Raw genomic sequence first — 25,871 nt, forward strand, 5'->3', positions numbered from 1 at the left:
GGTTGAGATTTCTTTTCAAAAAGAATGATGTGCTCTAAAAAGAGGACAAGCTTGGTTCAGTTATAGCTTTCATATAATTACTACAAACTAATGCAAATGAGACTGTAGGTCTGCTCAATGTACATTTCTGTGCTTGCCAAATTATGTTTGGCAGTGTGGTCAAGCAATAACAGATGCACACTGTGCCTAGTTTTCTCGGGCTGTTCAATAATTAGGAGGGCCATGTATTATAATAAACCACATCCCCTTGGCTGAGATTTGGATGCAAATTGCACACTAATTCACTTCCAAGTTTTTGGAAGCAAACCAAAAGACATGAAAATTAGGGAAATATACTATTTACTTCATGAAATGTGTTTAAAACTAAATAAAGCTCATTTGTAAGCAATGTTCATCTATTCCATCCTTGTAAAAAAATTAACAATGAGTTCTCTTTCCTTCACACTATTTAGTTCAGCAGCTAATGTGACACTTCTGCAATGTTCATGGCATCTCTATTATTCTTGCACTGAGAGAGTACAATATAAAAGACAGTTACTCTGCTTTGTATTTCTCAAAGGTATTGCTGAGGTTGAGTGGATAATATCAGTTCAATGAAAGACTTGAATCACACTGCAATCCAAATTCTTTGCAATCAGTTGAGTTGTAACGGCATGCTGTTTATAGCAGAAAATTAATCTTTTGAGAAAGCTGAAGATTCTTTACCCTTAGCTATTACAGATAGGCTGAATGGAAAGATTTATTTAAAAAAAAACCAAAACTTAATGACAGAAATTCTAGAAAATCCAGCAACGTAATGTAGTTACATGTGTAGATGTAACTACATCAGCCTCTAAATTATGAAGAAACAGAAAATTAAAACAATTGAAACTATTGCTACACATATTAACAGGTAGTTATGTTTTCCTGGAAATAATTTAACTGTGAGCTGTCTTGCAGTAACAGTTAACACACTTAAAAACAGAAATATGATGCAACCTAAAAGTGGTTCAATAGGAGATACATCTCCTATGTTTATTGTCTACTAACTGTAATGTGATTACAACAAAGAGACATAAGACTCTTATCTCTATATGCTCTAGACAAATACAGAAAAATGGCAGTGAAAATGGCAAATATCAGAACCCTCTCCTGCAGTATTATTTTAAATTTTTTTTGTTTTAAGAAGAGATATCACAGAACATAATTTTTTTAATATTGCAAGTATTTTAAATTTTCCAGTGATGTCCAGTTCTCTGCAAGAAAACAATGAGACAAAACATTGTTTGCTAAAAATATAAAAACTACTTACAATATATTCTGTACTGTCACTACAATTTTAGTGACTAAATTGTAGTTTTCACATGGGTGACTTAATTGTAAACTAATTCGTATGGAAATCAGCAAAAATCTCTATAGTAAAGCAGAAGTCAGCAAATTACTGAAATATTAAAATTTTGATACAGAAATACAGGCATAATATAGGATGTAAGTGTCCTATGAATAAGGTTGGTTTAGGAGGATAAATCAATGCCGTGACATGCAGCTATGGCTAGACTGCTTTGCACCCCAGGTTTATAGTTTTACAGTAGGTGTCTTTCAGGTGTTTCTTGAGTGTTTATCCTATTTAGTCGTTGTTGGTATTGCAGCTATATAATCATAGACTAACAGAACAGCAACAAAATTCTTGTTTCCAGCATGATGAATACAGAGTTAACTACATAAAACAGTTTTGGCAAAAGTACTGCTCACTCTGTATGTTGAATTTGAAAACAGGATAGAGACTAAATGTGATAAAGCAGCTGAAATTGTAATCATTTGCATCATTTAAATGAAGGAACTATGAAGAGCTTTAGTTGAATTCTGCAAAAAAATCTGGTTGAACAACTGAGCAGCAGATAAGCCTCAACACAGATAAGACCCCCCCCCCCCCCTTAAAAGACATTAGTTGAAATGGTCTAAAGTATTTATACATAATGATGTCTTCTGAATTAGCTGTAACCTCTCAGGAAAAAAAAGATCCAGGCATTACTGTAGACAGCTCAATGAAGAGACTTGTTCAGTGGTGATTAAAAAAGCAAATAAGATGTTAAATTGTGTTAAGAAGGGAATAGAGAATAGAAAAGAGAAGATTACAATTGCATTATATAAATCGATGGCACATTGATTACTGTATTCAGTTAGACATCTTATTTTAAAAAGACACAAATGAGAAGGTGAAATGAAGTACAATGAAAATGACAAAGGTGTTACTTTCATAGTCACTAAATCATGTCAGCCTCTCCAGAAGCAGAGGGGGCTAAGTGAAAAATGTTAATCCCAATTTGATACAACCACCCCAAGAAAGCTAACCCTTTTTCTAACACTTATCAGATGCAAGCCATCTCATTTTTTAACATTTATGAGAGAGTGCTTCACCATGTTGCCAGTATCAGATTCAGGAAAATACAGTGATGGTGTAGAGACATTTTTGGACTCCAGTCATTCTGTTGTGTGTATATTCATTATAGATGCAAAGTATGTGTAAATCCAAATCATCACTTGAGAAATAATATCATTTCCATTTTTTATTGAAGAATCTTTCTCTGAAATTAGTCTTTTCACATAAACTTTTGGTACACCTAGTTTGTCACATTTTCTTGCAAAGGGACATTAGGGGTGGAGCCTGATCCTTTGGGGACTTGGGGGTGAGGGGAATTATTAGTGCTTTTTAAAAAGTTTTTGCTATTCTTTTTATAGAAACAAATTAACTGAGGTCAGTTAGGCTTTATTAACAATTACTTTATTTTTGTGGAGGGATGAGGATCATCACTTGTTTGAACTGTTAAAGACAACAGGACATATATGTAGTCGCTTCCTAGACTTGGAGAAGACATCTGAAAACATCAAGTTTGTGCATATCTCTGTCTGGTAAAACAATATGTGTGCATGTTAAACATTGAAAATAGTCCAAGAGCTGCCATTAATTTGAATTGATCTGAAATCATTATCTGGAACTGCCAGGGAGCTGAAAAATGAGTTATTTCTGCAACACTTATCTGAGATACTCCACATCTTCAGAGGAATGTACAAGAATGTCATTGTCATCACTGCTGCTAACTTCAATGGTACATTAATCCATTAAATATTAAAGAAATAACTCAGAAATGAATTTAGTAATATACCCATATCCAGCTATGCTCCTTAACCCTTGTGTTCACGTGACGAACAACACACAAAGTCTCCCTGGAGTGTTATCCAGTAGAAAAATCTCCTTAGAACTTTAAACAAATTTACCTCAAGTTGTGTAAACCCATATAATGAGAAATGTCTAAAAAAATTTGGAAATGGGGCAGACCAAACACATTGTCAATTGTCTTGATCTTGCCAAATATGTTCCTTCAGCTGCTCACAGCTTTTGTGACTTTTTTTCAGTGTATTTTACTAGAGGCAATGGAATTACACTGGCATGTATTGCGTATCTACTAGGTGGCTTCCTGCCCTTAAAGTTCAATGATCCCTGCAGATTCCCAAGAGTCATAACTCCTTTGTTCTTTATCAGAATGTTCCTTAAATAACATCACCTCTACTGAAGTGCCAAGTGAAAGTCAAGAAAAATAAATTAATTTTTGTGCATTTGATTCATTGTATGACATTTTGACACCATTCTATTGATCATTATGATTTACTGTTTTCCTTATCAGTGTCTCCCTCAATAGCTCTGGGAAGTTATATAGAATTGGGCAATAATCTTTGATGAGTTGATCATAAGAAATCTTCAAAATTCACCGCATTTAAATTTTTCAAACAAAGGAGAGAACATTTATTTTCAAGAATTTTCTGTTGCAAATAACCCTTTTGCCAATTAATCCACTGAAAATTTTGAGTGCTTTGATGAAAATATGCAGATGTGTATTATTATTATCATTATTATTATCATCATACATATGTATCTTTCTTTTTACTTTCCTGTTAATAGCTTTTAAAACTAGAGTTCTAATTAGCAAAGATAAGTAGTTGAGTTGCCTAAATACCTCCACAGATGTAACAATAAATCTCAGTCAAACCAACGTTTAAAGTCTGTTTTCTGCTGCAGAATAATAATTTGTGAAAAACATCTGTAGATTATTCTGTTTTCTCAGTGATTTTTAAATTCTTTCTTAAAAGACTTTGGGAAACTCAATATTGTTATTTGCTAAGATGGTGGAGAGTATGCTTTGTTCAAACCTAGGAATGCTGTAGGAATTGTATAATGGCTAAGAATAAATTGTTCTCTTCCAAGATTTGACATCAGCAGTGTGATCTCCCTCAGCTCAGAAAAAGAGATCAATTCTACCCATTTCTGCCATACCCTTGGCAAATATTGTAGCAAATAATCTACCTGGAATGGGATTGAAAAAAGATGGTACTTCATTCCTTCCAAAGTGTTATTTCACATTTCCTCTGTGAAAAAAGACTACTTTCAGGAGCAGTTTTAGGGTAATGAATATTATTGCCCTAGATCATCTCCTTGCAACATATAAACATCACCCCCAGATACTGAGGCGAGATCTCTCTTTTCAGTATTTCCCACAAGCTATTTTCCGTGACTTTTGGTCTATATTATATTTTCATAGGTCCCATTATCATCTTTCTCTCCCCACAGACTTCCTGCAGGGAAGTGAATCACCTGCAATAAGTGCAATTCCAATAAGTGGCTGGTTTGGTGCTGCAACAACCGGCCAATGCTTTGATGCCCAAAAATATTTTGCAGTAAAGTTTTATCTCCTCAGGATTTTGACAACCTTTTCAATTTTCAAGAAGTAGAATAAAACTATCTCGGAAGAGCTTACAAAAGCTGGGGACACTTTTGTTAACTGAGCTGTCATTTTGGCATGGTTCCAAGTGCACGGCAGACTCACTGAAAAAATATTGCATCATAAAATAGACTGTGTAACAGAGTCTTAGCTTGGAGTATACCTGAGAACATGAGGTCAACCTGTCCTTGTTATCTCATTAGGATTTAAAAAATCCAAACAACTAAAAACCCCAACCTAGCAGAGGGTTAATTGAAAACTAAGAAGAATCTACTTCAGGCAGTAATGTTTTTTAAACCTTCTTTTATAAATTTTGCTTATCAAGGAGTGCCCTTCTGGTATATCAACTGAGCCAAGACTGAGTTCTCAAATACTATGATGGCTTCTGTTAATTAGATAGTTTATCTGTGATGAGTTGTTGACACTGAGATGATTTGTGTTAAATAATTTTAAAATATTCTGTGGGGCACTAACTTAGATGCATTGTTTGTTCATATTCCAGGCCCCGGCTTCAATCTTTTTTACAGTCCTCGACAGAAATGAAGTTGATGCTTCAGCAAACTTCTTTAAGTCAGAACAAGTAACATTGCAAAGATATTTTTGATTAACTGTAATTCTCTGAAATTTTTATTTCTTTTTGTACTATGAGCTCTAGTTTAATACCATAGCATGTGAAGAGTATTTTGTAATATTTAAATACATGAAGTTTTGCTAGTTTATCATTTCTTAAATATTTATTTTTTAATGTTTTCCCTCTCATAAATCCATCTCCTGTCCCCCAATTAGGGGTAAAAATGCAGGAAAGACTCACAGAACATGGAACTTCTTTCTACTAGGGTGCTATATAAATGCTCTATATTTTTGTAAGTTTTACTTTCACAGGGAAGATGGATAAGCTGAATTTTAATTGTAAAATACACTATTTGTCACAAAAATCCATGCAGTGTGCTTCAGTGATGCCTACTAAATATTACACTGTTTGAAATGAAAAAAAAATAAAGCTGCATGTAGATGAACCAAAGGTAAATGCTTACAGGTAGCAAGCTACTCTGGCACCATAATAATAGCAGAACATCCTTATTTGTTCTGGTTCTTCTACTCCATAAATTAGCTCTCATTGCCTATCTTGCTTCTCTATTCTTATACCTTGCAACATTCTCATTTTTCTCTATCCTTTTCCTCCTATTCCCCCTTTCAATAAAAAATTATACCCTTCTTTCTGACCGTTTTTATCCACTTTTCTCTTGTTTGCCTTCACTCTCTAGTCTACAAAGCCCCAAATGCTCCCTTTTCCTTCTCAACGCCCCATCCTTCCTGAGTGGGAGTGCTGCCCATGCCGCGATAACACCTCAGACTCTGTTGTGATCTCCATTCTGCATTTGCACATGGATACAGTCCCCTAATTGAGAGACTTTTTTTTTTTTTATTAAAAGCATTAGACATTTATATGTAGGAATAACACTTGCAGAGACATTCTCTAGGTTAAAAGTTAAAAGGGATGTCAATCATCATACTTCAGAACATAAACAGATTGCCAGCGTGGGTTGAAAAGGAATTTTCCCCACATAAAATCATAGAAGTTTGCAATAGAAAAGAACTAATAGGTCAACTAATCTACGTACCTGCCAATTTAAGCTTTTTCCCCAACACGTATTTTGCTGCTCCTTTGGCCTCTCAAAAATCTCAAGCAATTGGACTGTTAATGTTTACCCATACAGAATATACAGTTGTTTAGTGCAACAAGTTTGCAGTCCAGAATTTTTCAGGTAGACAGTCTAAACTTTCTCTTATGACCTTCTTACCACTAATCTTAATGGCACTTCCATCTATCATATTAAATATCCTTTCTCTCCTGACTTATCTTTTACACTTTTCCATTATATATATATTGGTGCCATGGCCTGTTTGATGGTTTCTACCTAATCTATGATGTGCCTTTAGCTAAATAAACAATTCTTTTCAGTATGACTTCTGCTTAAAATTATACTCCTGTAACTACAATATACATGAGAAGAACCACCTACACCATGACTGCAGGCAAACTAGAGCTTTTGAATATAAAAACAAATACACATACATAGATTTGTCAACAAGCGTACTGACACTACATGCAGTAATGCAAAATGAATACGCAACTAACTGTAATTTCTTGCAAGACACGTCTTTCAGCTATATGAACTATTCTGTGATACTCCTCTCTGTCCTGGAATTCTTTGCTCAGGAAGGAAGATAGTTTTCCAAGCAAGGCATCTGTCTCTTCAGTAGTTAAAAAAACTACAAATGTTTAGGGATTCAGAGCAATGAAAAATTGTCAATAAAACAAAAAATACAGAGAAAAGCTTTAGAGCTTGGCAGGTTAAACAGGTAAAAGAGTGTTGTCCCTTCCTGAGCCACTTACAAATCATCCCGAAGACCACTAAAATCAATCAGTAAAACCAGAATTCTCCAGCATGTTTTAAAATTCTCATATCTTAGCTTATAAACAACATTAAGGAAAAAATTCACAGGTAACCCAAACAGGCAGAGGAATACTTTGCCTAGGTCTTAAGAGAGACACACTCTTGCAGATGTGGCAGAGGACAGGGTGAGAAAGCACCACATTGCTGTTCAAATGTGAGTTTTCTGTTACTTGTGGGATTAGTAGCATGCCAGAAGAATGACTAGGAAGGCATAACTCTCCCTGTACTCTCTGTTACTGTTACAGCATTTAGGAGTCAGAAGTCCAACAGAGAGAATGTTGACTTTTGCCACAAACAGCTTTCAACTACTATCTCCAGTTTCTATTTTCCAAGATAACTTAGAAACCTCATATAATCATTTTCCTAGAGCTATGGTTTTTGTATATCTAAGGTTTTACTGCGGAGATATTTTGAAAGTCTTGAGGCCCAACTCTAAGCAGGTGCTATCAGATGAAAGCGGCTAGTGACCTTCACTGCACTGCCTAGCCCTTGAGATACTTCCAAACTTCATTGACCTAAGGAGACATCGGAGATCTAGGCTGTTCACACAGCAAACACAGATCTCAGTGGTCTTCCTGTAAAAGAATATTCAGAAATACAATACAGAACTTTCTGGATTAGGTAAATTTCCTTTAAAAATATAACAAGCAAGTGGATATATACTTAAAATGCAGGTGATGAAATGGTTACTATAAAGTATCTTAACTAGACACATTTCTGTAACTCTGTTTTTATATTTCTTTACCTCCTTTGTAGATTAGCGTAAACACAATTAATTAATCATGAAAAGCAACTCCTACAGAGTAGAAGCAGGATTTTAGCTTCCAAAGCAACTTCTCTGCCAGACCTGAAAAATCTTATTCATCATCAAGCAGTGTCACTCTTCTTAGCCAGCCTTTGATACCATGAGGTGCAGCAACCAAGAACTGCAGCAGTCTGCCTGTTTTTTGACATGGATACAGGATTGAAATATACTGGGCTATTTGCACCATCTGGTACATGCATTTCAGTTGAATGAAAGCAGATGAACTCCTGGGCACTTTGGTGACGAAACACCAGGAGAAAAAGAAACAAAACCCAAGAGATGTAAAAGTGTTAGTGAGGAAAAGAAGCTGAATTGATCTTATTTCTGGACTACAGAAGGTCATCTTCTAGGTTTCCACACACGACATAGGACTACATATTTGACTCCTTGCATGTTTAGAGTGGGAGTGCGTTAGATTAAGCAGACTGTTCTAATGATCCTTTTCAGTTTTGAAATCTAGAGATCTATAAATATGTATATATCAATGTTGCTGTGACTATGATTTGCAGCTGTCAATCAGTTTGCTTTTTATGGCTGTAAAATTTCATTTCACGGGGGTTTTTTGTGGAGTCTTCTAAAAAGAATAAAAGTCTACTCCACATCTCCACATTTTAGACAGAAGAGTAATGCATGATTAACAGTATGCTGAGAGGTGTCACATTCACATTAACACTGATGTGTGAACCAGTGGTCAAATGGCAGATTACATGTCTGTCACAACACATCAGGGCAGTGTTCCAGTCTGCCAGCTTTACCCTGCCCAGCTTCTTCAAACAAAGAGTTCTTCTGAAAAATGTAGCACAAAAAAGAATGTTGAGCCTTTGGGGGAAAAAGAAGTCTGTCTCACGGTCAAGCTTTTTGAAGACTTAGTAACATCAAATGGCAGCAGGGGTTATTCACAGTCACATAACCTTGCAGGTTCATGGATCTCTATAGCACAAATGGTGCATATGTGGCCTTATCAAAGATTTTCTGCATGATAACTGTATTACTGAAAAAGTACTACGGCTGGCATATTTCGATTTCGAGAAAGGATGCCAATTCTATCAAGGCTAGAAAAACTCTGACCCAGTTCCAAGAGAAAAAGCAAGTTTTTGGAATATCATTTGAAGCAAGAAGTTCCAGTTCATTGAAAATGTCATGAAAAGTGCCCTTCTCCTTTTGTCTTAAGGACAGAATTTTATTTTTTAAGTGGATAATTAATTAGCTGCTTGACTTCTTATATAGCAAAGAGTCACACCTGGAACTGAAGTGACTTTTAGGGGGTAATGATGTCTGAAGCCAAAACATATAATGAAGCGGAACACATTTGTAATCCCTTAGGATGTTTACATATATTAAAAGCAAAATTTAGACAATAATTTTATTATTGTTTGCAAACCCAAAAATTCTATCTCAGGGTTTAAAATTGCTTTCCAGGGGCTTGTGAATATTGTGCTCACTTGGGCAGTGCCTGACTTCTTACACGCTTTGAGTCTCAAAAGATGTGCTGAATTTTCCTGGAAGATAAATTGCTGTTCCAGCAGTACTCTCACTGAAATGAAAGCACAAATTGGAAGATTTAAAGGCTAACATGCTTAAAGCACTTAAATAACATAAAAGTTAAGTTATATTTTCAAAAACACCCAGGTTACATGGATCTCTCTTTACAACATAAAAACTTGTCTGCTGAAGAATATTATCTAAATATTGTACTGGTAAGTAGTTGGCATATGAGCCAGTATTTGGACTCAGCCCAAAATGAGTAGTTTTGTATTGTCTTGGTTCATCTCTTATATGTTAATATATGTGTACTATACATAATGGACTTGATAATAAACTCTTACAACATTTTAAACATGGGATTTTAAAAATCACTCCTGATTTACACAAAAATATGAACTGGAAGATGGAATCTATGCAGAGATAGGATATAGATACAGACACACACGTGTGTATGTGTATATGTACAAATATAAATTGTGCATTCTTCCACATGCTATGTATGCTATGCATAGACTCTTTATATAATAATATAGAATACATATTCTACATTTCATAAATGATTGCGTATCAATACACAGAAATATGCCATTTCTTGCATGAAAAATTATTTGGATTTTCACACTGATTTTGTATGCATTTGTACACATTTCCAGACAAGTTATCACCAAATTCCATCTTTTGTATGATCATACAGCTTTTACTAAAATCCTCTTCTCTGCTCCCAATTTAAAACATTGAAAATACCTATATATTTGTGAAGATCTATGAATTCATATAGTGCATACACATTTCTCTTAAAACTAGTATATTAGAGTGATAAGAAGGATTTTTTTTCTATTTTTTCTTTTTTAACTCTCTGCTTTGTTAGTGAAATGAAATTTAACAACATTCAGATGAGCCACAATTCAGTTTGTCAGGCTTGGCTTCCTTTCATCATTTTTTTTCTTCCTGACACCATGAACCTGCTGCTACTCTCATAAGATTTAAAGTTTATTTCTGTACACATTTTGCTTCTCATTTCTGTATGAATGGCTTCTATGTCTTGAGGAATAGAAATGTTGTTTTCTGTGGCTTGAATTTACTCTTCTCAAGAATTACATTGGTATGGCATGTTACAAGGAGGAAGAATACTAAGAGGGTGTGAATTCCACCTTTACCTCTTGACTTTCGAATTCACTTACAATCCTATAAACAATTATTCTTAAACAAAGGTCTCACTGTATGTTACAGCACTATACATAAAAAGAAACTAGAGTTGTACAGCACAGCATGGTGTTATAAATGATACAGCTGTATAACATTTCATGTACAGAAAGTAGATACAAAACTATGCACAACATAATTTATATTCAATGAATGCATTAATTTTATTCTGTTATTCAAAGACAGAAAAACTTAATGAAATCTTTTTTAAGCTCTCATAAATGCACACTTGAGAAATGTAAAAAAGAAGTGTAAGAAAATTGTCTAATATTACTCTAGTGGGAAAAAAAAGAGACCCATTTGAAAAAAATTCTCCATTCCAATAAAAGAAGGTTTAAAAACCACAATGAAAAAAATGTAAATTGGCACAAAAGAAAGAAAATCTGAGCTGATATAACGGAGTTTCCTACCATGAAGAACTTTATTAACAATAGTAATGAAATAGTACTTACAAGTGGAATTTTTGCAATAATTAATTATTGGTCAGCTCTGTTTTCCTTAAGTTTCAAGATTCATGGGAAAAACAGTGCTCTTAAAATTGCAGTTAGGCATCTAAATAAAGCAATAATATTTTATTCTGTAACGTTCACAAAATCCTTACAGAACTGATGTCTGTAAGTGTCTAGACCTGCTCAGAATCTATATTTTCTGCAAATAATATTCCTGTAATGTCACTAGATACGTGCTGAACAACCCATACTTCGAAAACACCATCAAAAGTATCAACTAACACTCTAAGCCCAGTGTAATTCACAGATTAAATTCACAGCCCTGTGTCTGGGTCCTGAAAAGTATTTCCTATACTTAGCTGTCAATTAGAGAATGAAGCGACTTAAATTATCCCTGTTAGAGGTTTGTTTTTGCTTCCATAGTGCATATCAAAAATTAGTTACACACATGTTATTATTATAATATAATGAGTCATCTGTTAATTATTTTTGACATCTATGATAATAAAAATATACAAATGTTCCAGTTATTAATAGAATTGGCCTATCTTTATGCAACTCAAATTGCCATGATTGTTGGACAAATTGGCACCAACTCACTCTTTCATCTTTAAAATGGTGCATTACTTTTTGTATCTAAGTTACATGAAGATGTACAACCTATAAGTCTGTCTTTACATAACTGCACATAACCAGGGTTTAACTCACTTTACTTTAAAGTCTTTTACCAAAATGCATGACTACACACACTATCAAAAATAATCTTCGACCGACCACATGCTGTGTAAGGGTACCAGTGAAATACTTCATAAACAGACAGAATGCAAACATGCACAAACACACTAACCACTAATGCCATAAACAACTTCAAGCACAGTACAAACAAAATGCATGCCAAGAAACCTGCTTGAAAATGTGTATTATAGAAAAATACACTTTCAATTTCTGAATGTTATTTGACTACTTATTACACAAAACCAAAACTATGCAGTCCATGATGGCCCTTGAATTAAACTTCTGCCAAGTTCCAGAGACTGTTTATTACTCATTGTTCTTGGATGGATATATGTTATGTATAATACTGAGAGTACCTCTTCTTTTTTCTCCACGCATGCTCTCTAACAAAAATAGGGAATATATGCATCCTATATGCATATCAAATTAAAAAACCCAGTAATTATTGGGGCAGAATTTGGCTACTCAGCAAACATAACAATCTAAATCACATAACTAATTTACACCTGATAAAAATCCACATACTTCACCACCACTTTGAATCTGTAGGTACATTCACTTCTATAGAGAATTTAAATATAAGAGTTTCTTCCTTATTGGACTGATTACAGTGCAATCATGTCAAAACCACTTAAACCCTCATAATGGCATCACAAAGTACCCAACACGGCAAGGGGCTGCCAAGTGAAACCCTAAGCCCACACTTGGCAGGCAGACTAGCTGCAGATGAATCTGAATTTGATTTATGTTAGTGAAAAAAAGAGAAGGTTGCTATTAAATAGGAAATACAGAGAAAAAAGTCAGGGCCCAGAACCCCTCCCCCAGGACTTGGGTATCAGTTCCCAGTGCTGGAATTCAGTCTGAGGTTCCTCCCCTCCTATCTGTTCTGGGAGAGATTGTGAGTTAGCACCAATTTTACACCCAGTTTAAGGTAGAAGTGACAAAAGATATAATTTAAGGAAAATTACTCCCAGATTCTTCCTATAGATTTTTACTACTGATATGAAAAACAGCAACAGTGTTGTCCCAGGCTGTGCTGCATGTTTACTGAATGGCCAAATATGCAATGACCAACTCTAGTCTTTTCTTTGCTGGAGCTGACTTTGATTCTTTTCCTTCTCACACAGGTGTTTTTGTTCAAAAAACCTGCATGAATATTCTGATCTCCAGTCCTTTGAAAAATTCTTACATTGACCAAAAATTTACAGGAAAGACTGTGGCAGAAGAGGGAAGATAAAAAGATGGTATGGTTTGCCAAGGCTAAATCCACTCTTAAAATGCCTAGCCAAGCACAGAACATCCAGGGTAGAGTTCATTGAGAATCAGAAGCGAAGAGAATGAGCTGATTGGTAAGTGGTGCTGAAGGGACAGGGTGACTCCAGGCACAACACAAATGTGAGCACTGGTTTGCGGCGCTAATCAATGGTTACAAAGAAATACTGGGGTAAATGTTTCAGGGAACGTGTGAGCTGCCACTCCAATGCAGGTAGGCTTAAGAACCACAATGAAAAAATATAAATGGTCTAAAAGTGAGCTGGAATTTGAAAATTACTAAATTAAACTGAACAAGTTTTGCTGATGACTAAAAAGATCACTGCGTGGGCACTGGTTTATCTGTTCTGATGATTCATACCGAGGCAATTTAACCAGTTGTCCATCCAGGTAGAAGAAGTCACTATCCCTGTGGCAGAGAGAGGATGTTCACTCTCCAGATGCTGCTATTTATAACTCAGCATAATAAAATAAATGCAATTAGTGGTCTTGCAAAGTAACACAGAGTTTCACACCCAGATTGGCTGAAAGGTGATACCTCATCTCTTCATCCATACTGTCCAACGAGAAGAATTTTCCTCAGAACAAGTATCATTTAAATTCAACAAATACCATAACTCTTCATTACCAAAACACACTGACTAAACTAAAGAAATTCTAAATTCGTTTAAATGGGCATAACTTTTGCACAGCAGCTCAGAGCTCAGTGCTCAAAAAAAGAGCCACTTGTTAATTAATTTACTGGTTTTAATTTTTAAGACTTGTTTCATTTGAAACTCAATAAACTTAACTAAGTAAAAACCTTTACTGAATTTTCATTAAAAATTCATTTAATGCCAGAAACATGTTTCTGAATACTCATCAGGATTAGGAAGTGCTTTAGGTAAAGGTGGCAAACCTTCTATATCCTTGATATTTTAGAATTTAGGGAAAACCACACACCCACACAAAAATTTAATCAGGTGGGCATGTAAACAAGTGGAAATTCCTAAGGTTTTTTTCAGAACTTTCCCTAAATCAAAATTAAGCAACAAGATACTAATTATTTATCTTTTCTTTACCCTTCAGAACTTGCCTATACACAGCTTTAAATGTTCTCTATAATCTGTGCACCCATATCATCCATGGGTCTTTTACCTGGTGACTGTCTCTGAAGAATACTGATTAAGATAATTCAGTCTGCCTGCCCATGCTCAGCATAAGCAAGGATTTTTCAGTTTTTCACCCTGACTAAAGATCAGCTTGGGACAATCAACAGCACTGCATTTTTTCAAACTGAAATCTGATAATTTGCTACCTCGTACAAAGTGAAACACTATACTCTTTGTAAGTTTCAAAAGGACTTATCGTCTTGGTAGTGGAATTCTGGCAAATGATTTTTGTGGCCTTTTTCTTCCTCAGATGTAAGAAAGTTGCTAGAGATATGGTTAATACATTCTTTGGTTTTCCTAAGTGGTTAGCTACTCGCCTAAATTCTTTTGTAGCAACAATCCCCCCTTGTTGCAGTGAAATAACTTTGGTTTAAATTTTAAAAAAAAATAAAAGTTAAAGCTCTGGCTTTGGCATGGGTGAGTATTATTTGCCTGAAACCATACATGATTTGGAAAGTTTTGGCTGTGGTGGTGCAAATCCCTTGACACAACTTCAGGCTTTAGGTCAGTAGGGAATATTCAAGTCCCTTCCTGATAACTGAGCATGACTCAGTGATTAAATATGTCAGGTGACCTAACATCTCTGGAGGTCAGCTACAGAAAAGTCGTGGCCAGAAGCCTTTAAACCCATATACCTGTCTGTGTGTTTATTAATGTGATCAGCAGTGGCAAATGTAGTATAAAGTTTAAAAAAATAATGCTCTATTTTTTTAAACTGGATTTATAAAGTCCAAATGTTTACTTAGAAATTAAACATTTTGGTACTGGGGCCCCTAGGATATGTTGGCAGTGGAAAAACTAACCTACACCAGATGGCAGAGGTTAAAGAAATACTATAAAATATGGCTTCTATTCATACGGTTCTCAGACAAACAGAACCCCAAGCAGAAAAAAACTGTGAAAGTGGAAAACCTTTTCATTTGCTTACATTTCTCTTTGCTACTCAGCAAACCTGAGAGGTATTGTATCATCACGTATCAAGGAAGTAATATGCCAGATTGTTGTAACAGGTGGAATATGTTTGTTTGTAACACGTTGAATCTGAAATAAAGAAAGGACCAAAGTTACTAAAGGTTTTTACAAAAACATTTACAAAATGCAAGTACCTCAGTTTTGTACCTTCAAAGCTTACTGCCTAAGTCCCAATTTGAGACAATAGCTTCATTTTTGTACACAAAATATAAAAATTATGCTCTCAAATTTTCATGGATTCAGTTAATTTGGCTAGATGAACATATAAGCTAAGGAGATAATTCTGCACTAGCATTTTTAATTAAACATTTCACACGAGAGAGCATTTTTATCTATATTTTATTCTATTTTACCTAAACTATATAATCTCTAAATTTCATCTTTATTTTTTTGTTTGTAAAGCTTCTTAAAATCACAACTGTTTTGTAATTTCAATATATTTACAAAGCATTTCATTAATCTATCATGTCTATAAAATAAATGCACTCTTATAATAGAAATGCCTCCTGTACAATTTTTGTCAGTTCAAAAAATCCACTGTGAACCCAAATCTGTAAAGCAAAATGTGTGATATAACCCATTTTCTTATTACATATGTAGTCATATGATGTTTTAAAAAAAGAGAGGAAAAAAAATGATGTGAACTTGGGCACAATGGACCATGCTGTCAAAAATATTCAGTTGTCAAAAATGCAGATGGCATAAAAACACAGAAACAGATCAGTTATTGGAGGGGGGGCCAGTTTAATAGAAACGATTGCATTGATTTTTAAAATTGATTATGTGCCTAAATATGTGGGTGGCTATCCAGTAAGGTCTTCAAGGATACCCAAATGTTCTTTAAACAAAACACATTTATGTGAATAGTTAGGTAATTAATACCTTCAGAGACAAGGTCCAATGCCCAAGATAGAAATAAATGTTCTCCCACATAAACAGTGGTCAAAAAAGAAAAGATCAAGATGTATGAGGAGGGAAAAGTGCCCTCATGGCTTGTTCTTTTCCCTTAAAAAGAAAAATTAAAAAAAAAAAAAAAAAAACAAAGAAAAAAATGAAAATAGAGCAGAAGCAAATGGAAAACTCTGCACAATGAAAACAACTACTGAGCAGCTCTTCGGAACATTAAGTAAAGATTTTGTTTGCAGTGTCTGAACTACAAGCCATTACTAATGAAACAGCACTACTAAGGGCATTCAAAAGCACGATTAAGGTCTGTAACAAGCTACCTGGCCAATCTCAAAGAGTTCAGCTGGAGGCAGGTTGTGCCTTCTCCTTCCTGACCCGTTCCCCTGAGAAAGAGAGAAATCTTGAAATACAGAACATACTCACAACTACTGTGACTGTTCCCTCCTTCTGCCCACCCTATTTTTGCCCCTTTTGACTGTAAGACTAGTGGCATTTTGGTGTGAATACAAAGCCTCCTTGCGATGGATATAGAGTCAAGTGTTCATAATAAACTCATCTCTTATTGCTAGGCAACACTGAGCAATGTGAATTTGTCACTTCTGTTTGGTGCAACTTTCAATTTCACCTCCAACTGTAACAATATAGCCTGCTATATTTTAGATGCCACTGTGGTTGGATGCCATCCCAGGAAAGATGTGAACTACTACTGACAGGGAGTGAATGACTGGCAATGGGCATAAGCAGTTTTTTGATTCTTAAGCCTTGACATATAATTAATTGCTAGATTTATTCTTCTGAGAAACTCATACTTCGTGATTCCTATTTACTGGCTGACTTTTAGAAAAGGCAAATGGAACAAACAAATTTCCAGTGAGAGAAAGTTTTGTTTGCCTGTTTAGCTTTTTTTCATGTGGTATTTGTTCTGTTCATATTTTTCTACTTCAACTGTCTTTTTGAGGAGTGGCTATAAGCAAAATTCAAATCTTAAGCACCCTCAATCAAGGAAGTATCATTACTTCCAAGGCACATCCAATTATGTGTTTGAATCAATAAATTTCTTACTGCTGAATATCCCTTGCATCTAACACTCCCCATTCTCAAGGAGCTCAGATTATTGCAAAATTAATATTATAGTCACAATCTTCTCAATCTGAAACCAAACTCTCCATCCAATATAAAATAAAATTAATTCTGTTACATGCTATCTAGGCTTCTTTTATTTTTACTACAGGACTGATAATTTTGTTTTTAAAACCTTGGTGTGATTGTCTGATCTGGCTATGAGGTCTCAGCTCTTTGATATTTAAAGAATTAGGTCTGTTTGAAGGGCAAAAATAGGAAAACTGAACACTGATCTTGCTTCACCACCTTTGTCTAAGACATAACTAGAAAAAAAGGACAAATTTATACTTCAAAGAAAATACATGTCTACAAAAAAATCATCATCAACAGTCATTTCTCTAAATGTTTTGAAACGTTTCACAACTACATTAACTACAGAAATATGCCAAACAACTGAGAATCTTGGTAATATTTTAGTCTTTGCATATTTTCACTGACTCACTAAAAACAAAAGGAGTTTCTGTAACTGTATGAATGAACCATGGCATGTGCATGTTCTTTTAAGAAAGGCCAAGGGTGCAGTTCTATTTTCTTAGCTCTGCTTTCATATTTATGTGTCTCATTTCCAGCTCATTGCTGATGCCTTAGTTGCACTATCCATCAACACTTTTATCCTCCTTGTTCCTCAAAAAGAACATAAAATCCTTTTTTATGTCGTGGTAATATTATTGCAAATAAAAGCAAATACCAAAATCTTTATTAGTCTGCCAAAATAATAAACTATTTAATAAAAGCATGCTGTAAAAATAAGGTCATTTGCATCACTCAAGTTTCTTGCAGAAAATACAGAGAATTATTGGTCAAAAAGTACAAACTGACAGCAATTATTTCTGCTGTTGATCTAATGCTGCCTGCAAATGGGTTAAAAAATGCACTGAGGTTTCACAAGTTTTCTATCTTTAAATATTTGCTTTGAATGCTGTAGTATGCATAAGAGCCTGGGAGAATCAAATCTTTCAAAGCTGTTTTTTACCAATTGTATCCATAATGGAAGGAGGAGAGACTGGATATACCCTATTAGAAATCTTTAATGCAAAACTCGTAGTAACCTTCTGACTCCCATACTGCCACAAGATTTATCATTCAAATATTTACCATTTTTATACTCCTTATTAATTGTGTTTGGTTAGGATTTGTGTCAGCTTTAGCTGTATGGTTTTCTTTCACCTTTTCCTTTTGCTACCCTTGCAGAAGAGAGATCAATGAAAAGCTTCTATTTAAGAAGTTCGTTAAACATTTAAAGTTCCTCATGCTGTTAAAATAATGTATCTAATGTCTGATCCTTTTTTCCTGTACTACAAACCTCACCATTATTTTCTCACTGCAGTTTCTCTCCCCATCTGGCAGTTTTGCAAATATGTTACTTGATAGAGCATAGAAAAATCAGTTGCCGTGGTGAGATTTAAATAATGCTTCTGATGTTCCTGTCCACTTTCCCAGAAGAACCTGCATATAAACATTGAAAATAAGCTAATCTAATAAATTTATATAACTATAAATTATCTTATTCATTACACAAAAAGTATTTCCCTTAATTGCCATAATTTAAATTATAAGAATGATTTTTAGAGCAATGGAGTCAAAAGGTTTATGAAAAGTCTCTTCTAAAAATACTTACTACAATGATGTTTTCTATCTTATCCAGTTGTAAACTCCCATAATTCTCAAAATACTCTGCAAGGTATAGCTATGTCACTTTATATAGAGAGAAACTGAAACAAAGAGCAACAGAAGTAGCAGGAATGATCGAGCAACGATCAACAAGTTATTGACCAGAGAATAAAATTTCTAGATTCAGATCACTGGTGCTTTCTCAGTATTTTTGGTCTCTATTGACTCGTCTTCTTAAGTGCAATAGAGATGCTCCACTTCTTGAGAGGATGAGACCTGTATAGAGATGAAATATTTTAAAAATACATTACATATATTGAAATAAGTACTTCATGGAGCCCTGTTAGTATATTCAATCATGCTTTAAACCATAAAGCAGACAGGAGTTATTCTCCTTGCTTCACAGACTGCACACTGCTGAAAGCTGAATTAACTCCTCTATGAAATAATGTTTAGAATGTCATATGATACATGCAGGGTAGATAAAAGAGTGCATGTTAGGAACAGCACTTTTATTTTTTTTAAATTCTGAAGGTGTGGAAAATTTAGTATTCGCATCTATTCATATGTTCACTCAAGGTCAGTTTTTGTCTTGCAAACACCTGAGCCAGGTTACACACCAGGTAATTCATATGTAGCTGAATCAGTCATTTCCAAAGTTTACTTGTTTGGATATTGCACACAGTAACAGCAGTTGTTGAACTAACAGTTCTCAGATATATGCAGGACTGTGTACTTCAGGAGGAAGGTTTTCAAGTCATATGATAACCATACAATTGAACCACAGAATATGTACAAGAGCTTCAGTAAGCAGTGTTATATATATAGTTTAAATTAAAAGCATTTCCATTGTATGTGCTTGGTATTTATTGGGCTTGCTATGCTATGTATACATCATTAAGACAGATGGGATTTTAAAGCCTTAGATAATTGTATGAATGTTAATTAGAGCTTTGTCTACTCAGGCTAAGAAATGCAATACAGATATCACCAAATCACATCTTTCAGAATATTATATCTTGTATTACCTGTAAAACTCAGCAGATATGCAAGGGTTTTTAACAGATTATTTCTGAGCTGTGTTCTATATATAAGAGAATTCAGTAAATTGCCAGCAGTGAAACAAACCAGTGTAAGATTCCCATAGACAAATAATTTGTGACTTGAAAAGACTATAGATTATTAAAATTCCCTTAAATTTTTCTCTAAAAAACCCACAAGCCCACCAACCAAAAAATCCAAACCCAAATAAACAGGCAATGGTACCTAGCAAATTGAAATTAATGTTCACACAGCAAAAAACAGGGAGAGTCCTCTGGGTTAGTGGCATAGTTGACTATGGACACAGAATCCGTGAAGTAAACCAGTAGTTCACAAAACTGTCTTTCAGTCTTTGCAGATGGATGGTAAACTTTTGCTCTTCTCAGCTCATATTCCTGAAGTTGTAATGAGTTTTTTAACATTTCTGCAGAAATACAATGACTGCAGAACTGTTTGGTTTTGAAAATCATAACGCTTGTATGAAGACAGAGAGCAGGTGTTCTCGTTTTTGTCATTGTGCAACTTCTCAGGCGTTATAGAACCAATGGGAAAACCACAAGAGATCTTACTGTTCAAAACCAGTTCTTATCAATATAGTAATCAGAAGTACCTTTCAGACTCTTGAAAAGTATTTCTTTACTTCAAAGCTTAAACAACATCAAAGAAAGCATACAGACAAAGCAGTGTTGGAAAGGAAGTAACATGCCCTTATTTTTAGCACGTGCCCACTTGTCACTCTCAAACTCTCATCTGCCTTTCAAATGTAGTGTAATCTAATTTTTATGCATACTGTATGCTCATACAGACAATTTCCTCATTTCAGAGTGTGTTGAGTTTGGTAAAGGTTTTTCTACTTTTCTTTAACCTGTTTCAGAAATAGCACTGTCTCCATTTGTCTCAGTAACTTACAGGATGATGAAAATTGACATTTTTCTATATAGAAGTGAAAGGAATATTAGTTTTATCAAAGACTAGATCCTCTCTTCCCCTCCAGTTAGATGTGAATTTGGTCACTTCAGGGCTTACTGTGTAGGATGATTTTAAGCAATGGTCCCTGTGGTTGCAGGCTCTATCACCTAATAATTGACCATGACAGGAATTATATGACCAAAGCCAAGGGGTAGAGTGAATAGCATATGTCAGGGTCAATTATTAGGTGGAAGACCCTGTGACAAAAAAGACTGCACTGATTAGAGCATGATGTTGACATGGGAGCTGAAGCTTCAATGTTATTTCAAAGGGCACTGTCACAGCCACCCTTCCTTCAGGACTCAAAATCAGAGGCAGATTATGTCAAGTGGTTTATACTACACATGATGTCATACAGCTCAATAGGACATTGAAAAGTAAAACTGATTTGCTGCTTCTTTTCGGCAATGAAATGCTTTCTCTGTATCACTCAAAATTAAGCTCACCACTTTGCTAATTAGGTCAAAACAGCTCCATATTTACTAGATTAATTCTCTCTTGAAAAACTTAACTGTGAGATGAAGAGTATTAAATGTGACACATTAAAATCTGCTTTGATTGTTAAAGTTATTAATGTTATTTTTACTGACAAAATTGAACAAATAGGAAGAGTGGAATGAAAAGAAAATAGTCCTTTTTATTACTTACAACTCTGTTATAAATATTTTATAGTACAGGAAGATTTTTGCAATGAAACAAATGGGCAAAAAAACTTGCTGTTTGCTTATTTCCCTGAAACTTCACCAGCTTTAACCTACTCAAATGTTTTAATCAATGATGAACTGCAGAACCATTTATTAAGTGAGGAATGATCTCAAATTATATACCACTACAATAAGAGACAAAAGTTCCTTTTTAGATTTTCATTGCAACAGTTCAATTTTCTGACTCTTTTCATTGAAAGCTGTTTCTCTAAATTTCTGTAAAAGTATCTCAGCCATTTCTGCCTACAAGATCCCAGTGGTTTAGGTTATAATGATGAGAAGACACTGTAGCTTAACCTCATTAAATAGACAGCTAATTTTTCTCTGTTCTCATGGATTATTATCCATGACCACATTTTTTTTCTGGGTGTTTTGCAGCCAATAGATGGCTAACTCCCAATAAATTAAAGCCTAATGTTTTAGATTCAAATTTGTTGGATGATGAACACATTTTAAGGATTATTGAACCTAGTCTCTTTCTTCCTCTCTAGAATGGTTAATAGTCTCCAACATGCAGAAACACTCCAAAATTTCTGTCTTCAGTCTCCATTGGTAGTTAATACAGCTCCACAGGAAACATCTTGTGCTAGATAACAGGGACTTGGTTTTGAATCTTGTACATGTACTTCTTTGCAATAAACTCATCTCTGATTTTTTCAAGGTATCATTAGATTAGCTCACAAATTTGTTTTGCATTTAAAATTTCCACAAAAAATTGAAATCTTGGTTTCTGAAACCCCTATCATTTTAATAAGGAAGAAAAAGTGAAGAGAATATAAAAGTGCTTTAAACCTGTAAATATAGCTTCCCCACTTAAATTTTTAATTACAATCAAAATAGGTATATGCAGAAGAGAAACTCCTTTACTACTGCAGGCTTCCTGGTGACCTGAAGGTGGTGAGACATAATTTTTTATCTTAAGAGAACTTAAAGACTTCACATGGAGAAAAATACATTTAAATATCATGAATTATGCTTAACAGAAAATGGTAAATTAATGATTTGCCAGTCACACTCAACAGTTTCTCTTGGTGGTAATTAATATTAGTGCTTTTACTAATAGAGAGAATAAAGATTTCAAACACTGAAAATTCATCTAGTCAAGTGAAAAAATTGTTGATCTGTCACTGAATATTAATTTAGCTTGCACTAGCGCCTGATGGAAACACAGGTCATTTTGACAGAGACATGACCTTTTAAGGTTAATGGTATACTTCTGACCCTCTGAAGAATGGTAGAACTTCACAGGTTAATGAAGTTCATCAAAAGCTTAGAAAAACTGACATCATATAAGGACAATTACCTATTAGTCAAGAACCTATATAATGCTAACTTAGGCTAAATTCTGTTTGTCATAGTGGTTAATGAATACCAGTCCAAGAGTTCTAAAAAGTTCTATACAAAGGACAAAATAAAGTTCCTGAATTTCATAGTTCTGCAGAAAGAATTCAAAAAATATATGGAGCACTTAAGAGCAAGGAGACCATAGGCCAAATAAGTCATTCTTCACACACAGCGCTGATCACTAGGGCCACGTCTGTGCAAATGGCTGGAGATCAACTTTAAGTCAATGTATGCCTATTTTGGTCTAAGAAGAAGCAATCAGTGTGACAAGGTGCCCAAGCTAATCTTAACAGGTTGTTTTATCTGGGGCATCATCAACTGCTAGTGTGGTTATGTGGCATTCAGAGCAGTATGTTGAGCTGTAGAAATGTAGACAGTAGGACCTGGAGTCCTTGTACGTCTGAATGGGGAGAGATACAGCCTGAGAAATGTCTTTTTTTCAGATTTTAGTAGTGTGTCAATGCATCTCATGCTGACAAACCAGAATTTTTTTCTCAAAATATAATTCTAGTATAATCTCGTGGAGAAGTTGAAAATATCCTGCTTACTGTGAAGTAAGTGAAAATTCAGGGAAGCTGTTGACGACAAGCAGCTAAAGGAACTCTGCAGCCAGTTTCTTAGTTAAAAGTCTGACCAACATATTCTCCTGTAAAATTTCAAACCATTTTTCTGTATTACATAGAGAACTTTGGGTATTAAGAGCAGCAAAAAATTCTGCCACCTGTTAAATGAGGAAAACACCTCTGACTGTAGGACAGTCAGAGCAGGACACCCTAATAAAGGCCAATAGTGTCACACTGCCAGCTACACCCGTGAAAACTCTACCATTCCCATTCTGGACCTGGTAAGCAAAGGCGGAGACGATTTTCAAAACCTTTGTTTCAAAATGGAAATATTCTTCTAACATTATATCTGCTTTATGTATGCAGTATTCTGTTACTTACTGGTGATTATAATAGGAAATCTTTTAATTAAGAACTTCATTAGTTCACCTTTAACTGCCAATCACCAGATAATTGGCCCTTTGCTAAGAGGCACTGCAGCTCAGGTATGCTAAAATGACTGTTTCTCAGAATAACTTACTGAAAGTAAGTTATTTTTGGAACTCATTTATAAGAGAACTTAATTAACTATTCCAGATCATTAGGGATACTGCATTGCTTTTTTCAATCCTCTGACAGGTTCCTCCAGTTATACTAATTCATTATCATTATTTTCAACTTTCTAGGAAGAAAAGGGTGAAAAAGAAACACTGAGCCATTGCAGGTCTTCTGCACAAACTAGCCAGTACTACCCCAAGATGAAAAGCAGCTTTGGTGGATTTTATTGTTTGAGCTGCTGTGGCAGAATGTCTTGGGGCAAGCAGTTTGAGAGATGGTGCACTGTCTTTTGTCCACTGTCATATGGCAGAACTTTTTAAGAGCAGTGACACTACACAAGAGCTATTCCATTAGGTGAATGAAAGCAAACAGATTTTATCATAGAATATATTCCACATCATTTGAAAGCAGCATCCTTTTGGGTAAAATGCAAATCTGTTTTGAAACCCCACTTTATTAGTTAAATTTTGATATGTTTCACAAATTCTGGGACCCAAATGCCACTTTTTTATTTGTGCAAATAATTACTAATGTCTTCATCAAGTAGCAGCAAAAATTCTATTTGCACTAGTAAATGAAACAGACCTTGGTCCTACAGTATTGTATTTAACTTCTACTTCAAATAAGTCTGACTTGTAAGGAGAAATCTGTTTTTTTTGGAAGCTGTAAAACTGAATGCAATAGAACCATCCCCCCAAAGCCCAGCTATATAGTATCAACAACAGATTAATAATAACAGACCTTTTTGAAAATGCAGTATTACTCTTTGCAAATCTTCTAACAATGCTTAGAGAAGATCTTTAAAAGTCTTTGAGTATTTCTTCTAAAGCTGTCTGATTACAGCTACAGATTATATGGCCTCTCCATGTTACAAAGCAGTAGAATAATTTATGTACATGATTTTTACTTTCCCTGTATCATTGCTAAATATTGCAAATAAGTATATTCTAAGAGTTCAAAACTAGCCAAATTATTATTTTTTGTGATAATAAATAAGTAAATATGCATCATTCAAACCCGGAAAATATAGAGACGATGTATCACAAGATTACTTTCCTCTTTTTTTAATTTTCTGGGCAATAAATCAAATAACTTTGTTCTGCTTTTTTTTTTTACAGTTCCTCAGAGGTCTGGTTATTTTCTACTAGTTCATGTACTATGCAGTATTGTTTCATTCATTTTAGTAATCTCTGCTAAAAATGTCTCTTCTAGTTCAGAACAGGTCTCCATTACCTTCATGAGCTAAAAAGAGAAGTCCCAAACCCTAAAATTTCCTGTGGTTTCATCAGAATTTCACATCTAAGACACCCTCCCTTAGATCACCTAGGATGTTCTGAAGAGCAGAGAAAGCTTTCAAAGATTTACACAGTATGTCATCATCAATAAACTAGTAGGAATCTCAAATGCCCTGTAAGCAATTCCGAGGCAAGTCAAATATCCAGCTTCATAATGCCAGCCTGTGGTGGCCAAAGCAAGAACTGATTTTTTTTTTTAATGTATGTTTTTTGTAATTATTCCAACACAGAAAAATCTATTTTGTGTTTACTACCTCTACACAACTACTTAGCAAATAAGTTTTATATCAATTGTCATTTCTCAACTTTTCAAAAGTGTATTTAGGATGGCATCATCACCTTCATATCTGCCCATAATTATTCATTCCTATTTTGCAGTGATTTACTGTATAAATCATGTGCTGACTAAAATCAACCTAAAAAAAAAAAAAAAAAAAAGTGGCTTTTCAAGCTGTTTCATGAGCTGTACATAAAAAAAAAACCCCAACATATAC

General features: G+C 34.7%; 1 long non-coding RNA gene across 1 annotated transcript in view; it reads right to left on the reverse strand.

Moving 5' to 3' along the window:
• The window catches only part of LOC119701016, a 47,582-nt gene that overhangs the window by 19,609 nt on the left and 2,102 nt on the right, over positions 1-25,871 (reverse strand). The window contains exons 2-4 of the long non-coding RNA XR_005256981.1: positions 18,932-19,200; positions 16,512-16,574; positions 15,242-15,354 (exon numbers count right to left, since the gene is read on the reverse strand). This is a non-coding gene — a long non-coding RNA (uncharacterized LOC119701016). The remainder of the gene's footprint in view (positions 1-15,241; positions 15,355-16,511; positions 16,575-18,931; positions 19,201-25,871) is intronic.

Source organism: Motacilla alba, chromosome 5, assembly GCF_015832195.1.
Source record: "Motacilla alba alba isolate MOTALB_02 chromosome 5, Motacilla_alba_V1.0_pri, whole genome shotgun sequence".
NCBI classification, from domain to species: domain Eukaryota; kingdom Metazoa; phylum Chordata; class Aves; order Passeriformes; family Motacillidae; genus Motacilla; species Motacilla alba.